The 13,683-nt window shown below is 49.7% G+C and overlaps 1 pseudogene; it reads right to left on the bottom strand.

The window, feature by feature from the left end:
• Positions 1 to 13,683, bottom strand: part of LOC102411033 — a 47,657-nt pseudogene that overhangs the window by 31,463 nt on the left and 2,511 nt on the right.

Genomic DNA, 13,683 nt, shown 5'->3' on the forward strand with positions numbered 1-13,683 from the left:
CTTCTAATTTTTTTGCAAGAGAAATAGGAAAGAATAAATTTTGTTTTTTAATGTGCAGGTTCTCAATTTTAAAACACTGGCAGCAAATTCAAGTTTGTTTTTTTTTTAAATACTACGTGGGCCAAACAAAATATATCTGTAAGCCAAATTTGACTCAGACCATGGGTTTGCAATTTCTGAAGTTTTGTGTCATGGTAAAGGCAATGGAATCTGTCTGGGTTCAAACCCCAGTTCTCCCATCTGCTGTGGGGTGAACTTGGGCAAGCGATCTAGCCTTTCCAAGTCTCAGTTACCTCATCTGTAAAATGGGTATAATAGCAGCATCTACTAAGATGGTATTTGAGAAAATTATATGAATTGATGTCACGGAAATTCCTTGGCACAATGCCCAGCACATGGTAAGCCCTCTAGAAATGTTAGCTATTATTCATAATGCACCCAGAGGGATAAAGATAGAACAGGAGGAGTGGGCCAAGAAAACCGATCAAGCAGGTGAACAGGGCCAAGTCTGAAAAAGCCAATCAACCATTTCCTGTCTTGCTGTGTCAGGAATGGCCCTTAAGAGATTATTGTCACAAACTGACAAGAGGATTTTAAATAGGTTGGGCAGTGACCCGAAAGGCGGTGGCCCTTCACTATTCCTCCTCGTCCTTCCAGAATATCATCACAGTGATCTCATGAAACCTTCTAGAGTGTTGTAGAGCAAAAGAAGGTTAGGAGGGTAATCTACAGAAGGCAAACCGGTGCCCCTGTCTGTGGCTCGGTCGCGGCCCAGTTTTGTGATTTTAGCTGTGTCATGGCTTCTCCCTCTGAGACTCCACTTACCCATCTGTAAAATAGGCTATAAGAGCTGCTCAGGATACCGGTGGGGATTAGGAACAACGCAGTGTAGCATCTGATGTGGCGCTCATGTACCGCCGATGGGGGCTGCATTATTGGCTGCTGTTGTGATAGTCTGTATGATTAATGGGGGAACAGAAGTGCTTGCCTGACCAGCATCCACTGACCCCTTTTCAGGTAACAGTCTTGGTTTTCCCGTGGGGAACCGTATGTTCCTCATTCCCAACTTAATGGTTCAACTGGTGCTGGCTCCATCTAAGGCTGCAGGGACAGGCGTGTGATTTGGGCGTAGCTGATAAGAGCTGCATAGTCACCTGGGCTGATGGGAACCAGACCCAGGCTTTCAAACTCTGAGGAAAGAGAAGCTCCCTTTACCCCCAAACTTGCTGTAGTGAGGAGCAGGCCCGAGCTGGGGTCAGCCATCTATCGCCACGTGGGGAGAGCCTGAGAATGCAGCCAACATCGAGGAAATCAGAGCAAAGAGTTGGAAAAATTCTTGATTCTTGATAACATTGCTTAAGCACCTGGGTCCAGCTGTGCCTGAGGCTTGCACTATGCTGGGTTATTCCATTACAGGAGCCAAAAAAAATTTTCCCATTTTTGTTTAGACCATTATGAATGGGGTCTTCTGTAACTTGCAGCCAAGAACCTCAACAGATACATGAGACTTAAAGATGAGTTAAGAAAATGCCCCAGAGGAAATTTAATTAGTTGGTAGTTCTTATAGGCTCTCAGATCATGCTCTGAGTCTGACAACACTATTCTCCTTCTGAGAGTGTGCTAATAAACTCTGAAAGCCTTTGGTCAAGCATTCCTTAAAGCAATGGTTCTTAGCTGGGACGATTTTGCCCCAAGAGGACATCTGGCATGTCTGGAGATGTTCCTGGTTGTCACAGTGGGGCAAAGGGGAGGAAATCTGCTTCTGACGTCTAGAGAGTAGAGGTCAGGTATGCTGCCCCAAATCCTGCAATGCACAGGCTAGCTCCCCTCCCCCAGCCAAGTGTGATCCCTTCCAAACATCAACAGTGCTGAGCTTGAGAAACCCAGAAGTAGTACATCATCCAATATTTTACTCCCACCGATTCTCCTCTATAACCATACCTTCCCTGGGGTCTTAAAGTACAACATACTTGAAGACAAAACCCAGGCTGGGAGGAAGCTTTATATATTTCATGATGTTCTCTGGAGTAGGTAAATGTGACTCAAACCCAATTCAGAGAAGCTGCCCAGAGTTTACACACAGGTTATACATCATCCCCTCCTAGGTCTGCAGCTGCCCTCCCATCACCATAACAACCACAGCTCACAACTAGCAGATCAACAGAATGAGCCGGCACCCTCTCTGAAGACAGAGCGTCTCATCCAGTGATACCTGCATGGCCTCCCACATCCAGCAGTAATGATCAAACAAATAAGCAATAATATAAATCTCACAAATCCAATAAAGAGGAAAGATAGCATTCCCTTTCTATCTGAGGAATATTTCTCAGAGTGCTACTCCTCTTGATCTGTTTTCTGGGTAAAAAAAAAAAAGATTTCAAAATCAAACCAGTATGGGAAACACGAAAGCCTTCATTACCTTCTGGGTAATAATAGCATGTGTTAGCATATTAAAGGCATATTAAGTCCTGCAGTTTAAAAAAACCTGTTTATCTTTCTTCAACATGGTATTCCCCAAATTCACATGAACACAGAATCCCCATTCACTTTACAATACTTGTTTAATAATTCACAGAATTACTGCCCCACAGGACACACATTGAGAGACAGTTCAAGGGAACTACAGAGAAAAGGAAATATGAATGAGATGTACAAGCAGAGCTGGGGAAACCAAGTCATGGTGGAAATAGACCAAGACCCCCTGTCCAGAGGACTGTGCCTTCAAACTTCTTTCTCAGTGTGGCTCATCCGAACCACATCTGCACGTCCCTACATTTTTATGGCTCTTCCAAAAGAGGCTTGAGGGCTGATCGATTGTGCTAGAAAGCACAGGACTGAGAGAAAAGTCAGACTCCAGTAGGTCCTGCAATGATGGGTGGGATTTGAAGAAACTACCATGGAAGAGATGATGTTGCTGTGTGAATGCCAGCCTTCCTGGAGAGCCTTCTCATGTGAAGGAAGATGGAGGGATTGGCCCCTTGTATCTTAAAATCTCCAAGTAATTTCAGGAACACATGATTCCTACATAACAGTCAGTTATATTGACCTGTCGAAATTTAACAAGGAGCAGGGCAGACACGGGGGAGTCAGGGAAGAGAGCATGGTGACCTGTGAGTGGTGATGGCAGCCACAACTAAGTGTCCTCCTAAAGGGAACCACCCACCCAAGACTGGGGCAGCCAATCACTTCACAGAGAGTGCTTGAGCAAGGGATGGCCACGGACTGGACAGAAGACGGGCGCCTGACCCAAGGGGAGCCCTCCATTGGCTGGATGGTGACCTATGAGGCAGCCAGTGTGAAAAACCCTGCCCAGTACTTTCAAGTAATTGAGCTGACAGACTCTGTCCTTCTGAGTTTTAAACAGGAAAAATATGGAGTGAGTTAAGAAGTTGGTGGCAGAAGAAAAAGATACAGACACAGCCCCGATAGAGTAAAGATGTGTGAGTTCCTGCTCTGAAGGGATCAAACAGCAAAGAGCCTGCCCCAAATCCTGACCTCAGAGACTTACATGCAGAGCCAGGAGCCCAAGCCCCAGGCTGCCGACCCAGAGTCCTGGCTCCTAATCAGTAGGGCAGCACAGGGAGCCCGAAGCCTGCTATTCCTCGAAGAGCCAGTGCCAGCCTCAGGCTGATGTCACCCAGGAAAAGGCACTGTTTTAGAGCCTGCAGTCAGGAGAACTGGGACCCTAATAGTGACGGTCAGTGTCCAAAGGCTGGCTGGGACCAGTCCTCGGCCAGAAGCCCCTTCGCCTCCCAAGGCATCTTGGGAGGACCATTGGGACTTCACAGATTCTGCAGTCCTGACACATTACAGCTAATGTCACAGCCAGGGGCTTGCACGGCTGTCCCCGAAATCACACGGAAGGCACTGCAAAAACACAATACAAAACCTTGTGCATAGAATAACAAGGTCACAGCGCTCTTGATGTGAAGGATGGGTGACTATTTGTAGGGGAAGGAGGTGGTCAAGGTTATATATTTGTCTTAATGAAGTCATGCCAACCATGATGCAGAGAAAAACTGACTTCACTTGCCTGAATTCTGCTGCCAACAACAGCGTCCTGGAGGCAGCAGGAGCAGCAGAATTAGATCACACGGCACTCAATTTCACCCCGGACTCTAGGACCTAAGCGTCAGTGACCAGTGTCTCGGCGGGAGTGTGAGAGCCAGCGAGACACACAGGCAGCCGGCAGGACCTCCTTGGCAACAACCCAGGAGGTCGCCTGTATGTCAGGCCGCCAAGCAAGGCTGGGGTTCAATTCCATCATACTCACTGAACCCCCTATTTGTGTTACACTGTCCACCACGCCCTTACATGTGTGACCCCATCTGTTCCCTCTGCAACAAACAAGTCTCTCGGCACGTATTAAAGCTACAGGATAAGGCTGCCTGTTAAGCCAGAATGGAGTGAACCTTGCAGGAAATTTAAAATTCAGGAATGAGACTTCCTGGTGGTGCAGTGGTTAAGACTCTGTGATACCACTGCAGGGGGTGTGGGTTCGATCCCTGGTCTGGGAACCAAGATCTCACATGCCGTGTGGCACAGCCAAAAAATAAAATGAAATTTGGGATTTACCATTTTCTTTATTCTTTTTTCCCTCTTACCTCCTGAAAGTTACTTTAAGAGCAGCATCATTTGAATGATGGAGTCTCTGCATTTAGACTTTTCTCTTGCCTCCTTCCTGGTGGCTCAGACAGTAAAGAATCTACCTGCAATGCGGGACACCCAGGTTTGATTCCTGGGCTGAGAAGATCCCCTGGAGAGGGGAAAGGCAACCCGTTCCAGTATTCTTGCCTGGAGAATCCCATGGACAGAGGAGCCTGGCGGGAACAGTCATGGGGTCTCAAAGAGCCGGACACTGACACTGAGTGACTGACACTCGCCTCCTTCGACCAGCTTGGTGGTTCTCAGACTCTGACTGGATGTCAGAGTCACTGCCCTGGGTCAGAGAGCACACGCTCTGCATCCTACACTGAATTCACATTTTAAAAGTTTTTAAGAGTCTTTGACGCTATGGTTTTTCACCTAAAGTGCTCACTTTGGAATCCAAGGACTGTGCAAAGGGAGGCACTATTGTACACCCTGAGAATTTTGGAATCCACAAGTTTGTTCATTCAACACACCTTTATCAGTACCTGTGATCAGGACTGGGATCACAGCGATGGCCAAGGATGGATCCTGGTGTGAAGGAAATCAAAAGCCCTCTGAACCCAGGCTGGGCTGGTTCATCTCGCTGAGCGCTCAGAACGGGCCTGAGAAGGAGGAGGGCTTAGACAGAAGAATCTGGTTCTTGATCATCCAATCACTGAAGAGCAAATAGGAGAATTGAATCCAAACCCTCTGATCTCCAAAGAGGACTCTTCTACCCTCTCCACTCTCCAGTCCTCAAACGTGCACAGTTTCTACATCTTAACATTTATTTTTGGCTGCACTGGGTCACTGTTGCCATGTGTGGGGTCTTCACCAGCTGTACCTAGGAAGGGCTACTCTGCTGAGGTGTGCAGCCTTCTCATGACGGCGGCTTCTTTTGTTACGGAGCTTGGGCTCTAGGTGCATGGGCTTCAGCAGATATGTCCGGCACTGGCTCGGTTGCTCCAGGACATGTAGAATCTTCCCTCACCAAGGATGGAACCCATGTCCCCTGCCTTGCAAGGTAGCTTCTTAACCACTGGACCACTAGGGAAGTCCCTTACGCGCACATTAATAGCTACACCACCAAGGAGAAAGTGACAAGGCAGGAAATGAGTCCAGGCATAGAGGAATTAGCTCACTCAGTGGATCAGGAAGGAGGTTATTGAAGAGCATGCAAAATTAGTCACATTCCCTGGGGAAAATGCAGGCACAGTGGCAGGAACAGTGGGCACTGGGTTTTGTCAGCCCAGCCTCCAATGTCCTTTGTTTGTGGACCTCAGCACCTAGGCTTTCTTTGAGCGTCAGCCTCCCTTCCCGTCTCAGGCTATGTGGTTTGCATGAGGCAGACCCCACCCCCTGGCTAAGGGTGGCTCTGTGATCCAGGGCTGGCCAGTCAAGAGCATCTCATTCCTCTGACCACAGCGAGGGGTTTCAGGGTGGGCACATGACCCAATCTGAGCCAAGGAGAGGAATTCTAGGGCCCTCGAGGAAGAGAGAGTTTGCCCCACCAGAGATATTAAGAGACTAGGATGTCCTCCAGCGGTTGCTAGGAGCCACTCGGCCACCTTACAGGGAGACAGCCTGTCTTCCAGTGAGACCATGAGAGAAGAGAGCCAGGCAGGCAGGGAGAGTCCCCAGAGCAGGGGGGCCTTGGAGGCCACGCCTAAAGGGACCTCATCCCTGGGCTTACGTGTGCACACTTAGTCCCTCAGTCGTGTTGACTCTCTGCGGCCCCATGGACTATAACCCGCCCGGTTCTCTGTGCATGGAATTGTCCAGGCAAGAATACTGGAGTGGGTTGCCATTTCCTATTCCAGGGGATCTATCTTCCTGACCCAGGGATCGAACCCATACCTCTTGTGTCCCCTGCCTCAGCAGGCGGATTCTTTACCACTAGTACTACCTGGTAAGCCAAGAAATCCCCTTCTGTGAGGAGGCCGGTTTGAATTGGGCTTCTATCCTCAGATCAATAGAGTGAGCAGAGTAGAATAGTCCTAGAAGAGGTGGCCATTGAAATTATGTTGGACCTTGACATTAATATTCGGCTGGAGATACAGAAATCAAATCTACTTTGTAAACTTTTCTTGAATACAATTTCCAGGTTGGTTGATCAGAAAGCAGGATAATAGACTCTTAAGAGCTTCCGCAGATGGACTGTTTCCATTCTCATTTTGACAAGGAAACGGAGAGCGGAAGGACAGGGGCCACAGAGCTGCGAGGAGCCCCGCAGAGGGTGCGGTGCTGAGGAAGCAGTCACGGATGGGGGCTGGGCGTGTGGAGGGCAGTGCCTAGATACGGGCCAGAAGGAAGAAGTGGGCAAGGCACCCGGCAAGGGGCCTCGGGCTGGGCAGGACTTGAGGAGACCCACTTTCAGGATGAGAGAGGACTGGGCTCACATCCTTGCTCTGCTGTTTCACTAGCAGGGTGATCTTGAAAGCCACTTCCTATTCTGTGCCTGAATGCCCAGGTTTATAAAAGGGGGTTCAGTCCTGCGCTGAACTGTAAGTCACTAAGCCCTCTGATTACTAAACCCCAGAACAGTCTCTGAAGAGAACAAACCGAGTTCCTGATGGGCCTCAGGAAGGTTACGTTTCCAGTCAGGGAAGTCAGGAAACACACAATTTGTTCATTATCAGCCTTCCTAAGTCATCTGGTAGGCTCCAGGGGGCAAGGAGATTTGTTTCACTACTGCCTAGCTCAGTACCCACCACAAGGTAGGCCTTCAAAAAATAAGTCTTGAATGAATACGAGTAAACTAATAAAACGGCAGTTACTATAGAGTAAATAGAATGAATACATGCTGTGGTAGAAAGTGACAAGGGATAGTTTATGACATGCAGAGGAGGCTTCCAGGAGAAGTGGGTGTTTGAGCTGGCTCCTGAATGGTGAGCAGAGAGTCATAGGAATAGCTGGGGGAAATGCATACCAGGGAGAGGGACCAGCACGTGCAAAGGCCCTGGGCTGAACTCATGACTGGAGAAAAAGCCACGCAGCTCGGCGGGAAGCTGACGGAGAGGCAGGCAGGGGCGGGATCACTGCCGATAACAAGGCATTTGACCCTGAACTGAACCCAGTGGGCAGCCATCAGAGTGCTCGGCAGGGCAGGGGTGTGAACCAACCTGTGCGCTCAAGAGCTCCTTCTGCCCACTGTGTGGTAGACAGATTTCAGCAGGAAAGACAATAATATACGTCACACATCTGGCGCATAATAGGTTCTCAGTGAACAAGATGCACCCTTCACTACCCCCAGTGCCACATCCACAAAGGCTGGATGTATCTGCTTATTCACTCAGTGGTGTCTGACTCTTGAAACCCCATGGACTGTAGCCCACCAAGCTCCTCTGCCATGGGATTATCCAGGCAAGCATACTGGACTGGGTTGTCATTTCCTCCTCCAGGGGATCTTCCTGACCCAGGGATCAAACCCCCATCTCCTGCATCGACAGGCAGATTCTTAACCCCGGAGCCTTCCCAATGTCCATTCCAAGCCAAGACTGTGCTCTTTATCCTCTGGGTTCAGGCTGTCTCTAGCTACCCTGTGTGTACTCTTGATGGTCACAGTAAAGCCAACAGACAGATTTGGAGGAAAATCCTCTCCCCTTTTTGGTTACAGTAACAGCCCAGGAGCCAGGGAGGGGAGGTGCAGGGTGGGGGCGGGGAGTGGGAGCCTTCTGTTCAGTGTTGAGCCGTTCCCAGCATACTTTTCAAACATTCGTTTGCTTTTGCCCAGTCTCCTCCGTAAGAGACATGCTTTCGGATGTGTTTTGAAAAATATTCCATATGCTAATGGAATGTCACCATCTGCCAAAGAAGGCAGAGCTGTTTTTAAAGGAAAAACTATTACAGAAATGAGGTATTCACAGAGGGGCACTAAAGAGCCCGAACGTCGCTGACCTGAGGCTGACCTGGGCCGCCTCGTGTTACCAACATGAAAAGGGAGTGAGAGAATCTGAGGCCAATTAACTTCTCTCTCTCCCCCTCCCACCCTCTTTTTCTCCCCTCCCCTTCTTGGAGACATGATGAAATTTCCTGAAACAAAAACTCGCAGTCCGTTCTATAAAACGCTTTCGCCTCTGGTGGAAAAAGCCCCGATGGTCCCTTTTATCTCCTCATTCCTGAGGTGCAGACCTGGCCCCGGCTGTACGTGCAGACGGGGCCGCGGGGAACGCTCCCAAGGCGCGAGAGAAGCGGGGCTGGGTGCGAGCGAGGCTCTCCCGGGCGCCCCGAGCCCTTGCCATCGGGTCCGGAGAGCGTGGCCTCATCTTGGAAGGAGAGGGAAGCGGGATTAGGTGTCCTGCGGCATGATTAGCGGACAGGCATTGTTGCCCGGAAGGCCTGGGCCGCTCGGAAGGAGGCAAGTGTTTGGAAAAGGTTTTCCAAGTTCTGGGCGCGTCCTCCTGTCCCGCCAGGCCCGCTGGTTGTCACACCCCTACCTTTCCGGCGGCTGCTTCTCCCTCGCGGTAGCTGCCTGTCCTCCTGGGCCCTCTTCTCAGGGCCCTGTGCTTCTGGGCTCTGCCACAGGCCTCTCTCTCCTCCACGGCCCGAGGCCCCGCGGCTTGAGTATCTCCCAGGCACCTGCAGTATGCCTCCAGCCGCTCTTCCACCCCCTCAGCCGGACGCCTCCTCCCCTTACCTGGGGGACCAAGTACCCCACCAGCTAGTTTGGGGCAGGGGGTGTGAGGGTCTCAAGGCCTTTGCACTTCCGCCCGCCCAGCCCGGAGCCTTGTATGGCAGACTCCCACCACCTATCATTGAGGTCCTGGGTCAGATGTCTCCCAGGCCACTGCGCCCTGTGTAATCTCTTCAGAGCATTTATCACGATCTGAATTTATCTTGTGAATTCATGAATGTATGGGCAGTGTAGCCATTGCTGTGTGTAGTCCATTTCTTCTTGGTGAATGTAAGCTTCCTGAGAGCAGGGACCACATCTTCTTACATCTGTTAGAGCGTCACCTAGTGGCGCTCCGGAGACACACCCACACAGAACAACCGGTGCCGTCGTCAGCTCCAGCTGCTCTTCCAATCAAGGTTTCTATCTCCTCGATACCATGCCAGGGCTTCCCCGGCGACTCCGCGGTAAAGGGTCTACCTGCGACTCAGGAGATGCAGATTCGATCCCTGGATTGGGAAGATCCCCTGGAGGAGGGCATGGCAACCCACTCCAGTATGCTTGTCTGGGAAATCCCGTGGACAGAGGAGCCTGACAAGACTACAGTCCACAAGGTCGCAGGGTCAGACAGGACTGAAGCGGCTGAGCACACGTAAGCAATACCCCTCAACACTGCTCTCAGCGTTCTGCCCCTAGTCCAGACCTCAATCCGTCTCTGGAATCTTGATGCTGGCCTTCTACCTGGACGTGTACAGCTCCAAACCCCACCAGGGGCTGCTGCCCACTGCCCCCAGGATACGGCCCCCACCCCACCCCGCTCCACGCACTCCCCGCATACTGCATTGCTGAAGGCACACCACGCGCATCTGCTAGTGACCACGGGAGAAATGCCAGGGACACACCAGTGAGCGGGGAGAGAGGTGTGCAGAGGGCCTGTTACTTCAAGGGGACTGCACGGCATGACGCCTGGCTCCTCAGGGCGACTGCTGGCATCACGGTGCCCACCAAGAGGAAGAGGCTAGGCAGTGTGCTAAGAGGTCAGTCGAGAGAGTCCAGCCAAGGCAGACTGGAATCAAGCCCAGGGCTCACCAGTGAGACACACCTGAGCTTCAGTTTCTTCAGCTGTGAAATGGTAATGGTATAATCACGCAGGTTACTGTCCAGATGAAAGCGCTTACCAGCAGGCCTGGTGCTCACCACTGGCGGTGATTTTTATTTGAGCTGTGGTTGGTATTAATCACTCTCTCCCCTCCACCACCCACTCCCCTCAGTCCCACACCTACAGGTACACTGAGGACATAACGCTGTCTGTCTACTTGGAGACGCTGCAACGAGCTGAGGATACTGGCATGTTGAGGTCTCCTTCTTTTTCCAGAAATATCCCTGGCAGATAGGACAGGCTTTTAAAGCTGAGTTATTCTTAATTAAAAAAAAAATTAACAAAAATAACTTGGTAGAAATATGATTCGGTTGGTCCATCTCCCTCTGTTCCATCCACTGAACAGCCCGAGTCCTCACCGGGGCCAGTCAGCGTACTTCCTAGTCTTTCCCCCTCAAGAGGCCCAGATAGGCCTCAGTCTGCTTGTGCACGTTTAAATTTGTCTCATATCACACCTTCCTAAACTCTAACCCTTATACTTTGCTCTGGAAATTCTGCACCATCTGTTTAAATGCCACAGTTGAAGCTACCAAAAAAAGCTGGCATCAAAAACCTGTTATGTACCAGGCACTGTGTTAGGCAGTGTAGATTATGTCATGTGACCCATAGCGATCTTAAAATACTGTCTCCACTTCCTAGATGAGGCAGCTCATGTTCACAGCAGGAAATGCCCTGGCCCAGGGGGCCTGCTGTCAATTAGCTACCAGAGGCCTGGTTTTGAACAAGGTCTGCCAGCCCCAAAGCTCATTTCTTTCCTCCCTGCCATCCAGTAGACCAGTGACCCCCCCTGGATGGTCTTCATCAAGATCCAAAGGCCGTGGTGTTCTAAGAGCATTTCTTCCCAATCATCAGAACTGAGGGGTATTTGGGAGAACAAACACAGCCCATAAGCACAAAAAGGTCCCTTGGATCCGGAAAGGGTGGAGGGAGTTTGAGTTGTAGTCACTGAGGTCTTCTCCCCCAGAACATCGGCTTTGAGCTGTTCCTAAGGCATGCCCACCACAGATTGTCTTTGGTGTGGTTACTTCCCGGTTCTGCCAGGCCAACCCACCAACAGCGTCTACTCTAAGAAATATAATCAGGCAATTCCTGGAGACAGGACAAGCAGACGGCCACAACCTGAAAGCCATGGAACAAGACAAATCCATTTACAGGACAGCCTGCTTTCCAGGTTGCCCTGGGTGCACAGAGGAAATGATTACTTCTTGAGCTGCACCACACTTCTACCACATGGCTTCACACAACCGATAAAAATTTTACAACACTGAATGAGGATTTCAGTGCATCTGCGCAAGTAAACACCTGAAGATGGCCCTGTTCTGTTATCCCACAGATGCTGACGGTCTATGAGGTGTTAGACCCAGCTCTGTGCAACAGAGTTGGCAGATGTTGGAGCTCCCAGAGGCTTCCCCAGTTAGAAGACCAAGTCGACCTTAGACCCAAGTCCTGCCTTGCTTTAGCACAAGCTCAATTCCAACACAAAAGCAGGCAGCTGGTGTGCCATGAAGCGTAGCAAGTACAAGCATGCCACCTCTGATGTTAAATGTGACTGAAGACAGTGGCTGCCAGCTCTTGGCTCCTTCCTCCTCCTGTCTTTTCAAACACTTCCCCCTTTTGGTCATTTTTCATTAACCAACCTGTATTGATACTGTGTGCCAAAAAGCTTATCATTAATTTGTTCCTTTTCCCTGGAATCTCTTTCATCCTTCCAGAGTTGTTGCCCTCTTGGATGCAATGCCTCAACAGGTCACTGCTAAAAGTGCTTCAGTTCAGTTCAGTCACTCAGTCATGTCCGACTCTGTGGGACCCCATGAATCGCAGCACGCCAGGCCTCCCTGTCCATCACCAACTCCCAGAGTTCACTCAGACTCACGTCCAGCGAGTCAGTGATGCCATCCAGCCATCTCATCCTCTGTCGTCCCCTTCTCCTCCTGCCCTCAATCCCTCCCAGCATCAGAGTCTTTTCCAATGAGTCAACTCTTCGCATGAGGTGGCCAAAGGACTGGAGTTTCAGCTTTAGCATCATTCCTTCCAAAGAAATCCCAGGGCTGATCTCCTTCAGAATGGACTGGTTGGATCTCCTTGCAGTCCAAGGGACTCTCAAGAGTCTTCTCCAACACCACAGTTCAAAAGCATCAATTCTTCAGCGCTCAGCTTTCTTCACAGTCCAACTCTCACATCCATACGTGACCACGGGAAAAACCATAGCCTTGACTAGACAGACCTTTGTTGGCAAAGTAATGTCTCTGCTTTTGAATATGCTATCTAGGTTGGTCATAACTTTTCTTCCAAGGAGTAAGCGTCTTTTAATTTCATGGCTGCAGTCACCATCTGCAGTGATTTTGGAGCCCAGAAAAATAAAGTCTGCCACTGTTTCCCCATCTATTTCCCATGAAGTGATGGGACCAGATGCCATGATCTTCGTTTTCTGAATGTTGAGCTTTAAGCCAACTTTTTCACTCTCCACTTTCACTTTCATCAAGAGGCTTTTGAGTTCCTCTTCACTTTCTGCCATAAGGGTGGAGTCATCTGCATATCTGAGGTTATTGATATTTCTCCCGGCAATCTTGATTCCAGCTTGTGCTTCTTCCAGCCCAGCGTTTTTCATGATGTACTCTGCATAGAAGTTAAATAAGCAGGGTGACAATATACAGCCTTGATGTACTCCTTTTCCTATTTGGAACCAGTCTGTTGTTCCATGTCCAGTTCTAACTGTTGCTTCCCGACCTGCATATAGGTTTCTCAAGAGGCAGGTCAGGTGGTCTGGTATTCCCATCTCTTTCAGAATTAAGATGGTGTTAATTCAGAGATAGCAAACTGGTGCTTGAGCAATTGACTTATGGGTCTCTTCATAATCTGGATTTTCAGTTCTTAAAAATTCAGATGAGGCATCACTATGTCTGCGTTCCAGCAACAGGTCATCCGGAACTGGAGCACGTTGTGTCCTCTAGGAATTGAGCTAGTGAAGCCTTCCTTTATCGATGAGGAAATGGAGATCCAAAAGGGGTATTGCCACACAGCTAATTAGTAACAGGATGATCAGCCAGATGGCCCAACCTCCTTTTTCCTTGTTAACTAGAAAACAAATAGGCTGAGATGGCAAAGCACCACTTAACCTGACTGTATATCCAAGGAGTTCTATGAAACTTGAGAATGTCCACTCATTCACAGAGTGAATTTCTTGCAGTAACATTGCCCATCAAGGATAAAAGAAAACTAGTGTTCGCTGTCTTGCGCTGACTGAGCACCAATATGTGATGGCAGAAGACAGCTAGAGGGGTGA

Source organism: Bubalus bubalis, chromosome 19, assembly GCF_019923935.1.
Source record: "Bubalus bubalis isolate 160015118507 breed Murrah chromosome 19, NDDB_SH_1, whole genome shotgun sequence".
NCBI classification, from domain to species: domain Eukaryota; kingdom Metazoa; phylum Chordata; class Mammalia; order Artiodactyla; family Bovidae; genus Bubalus; species Bubalus bubalis.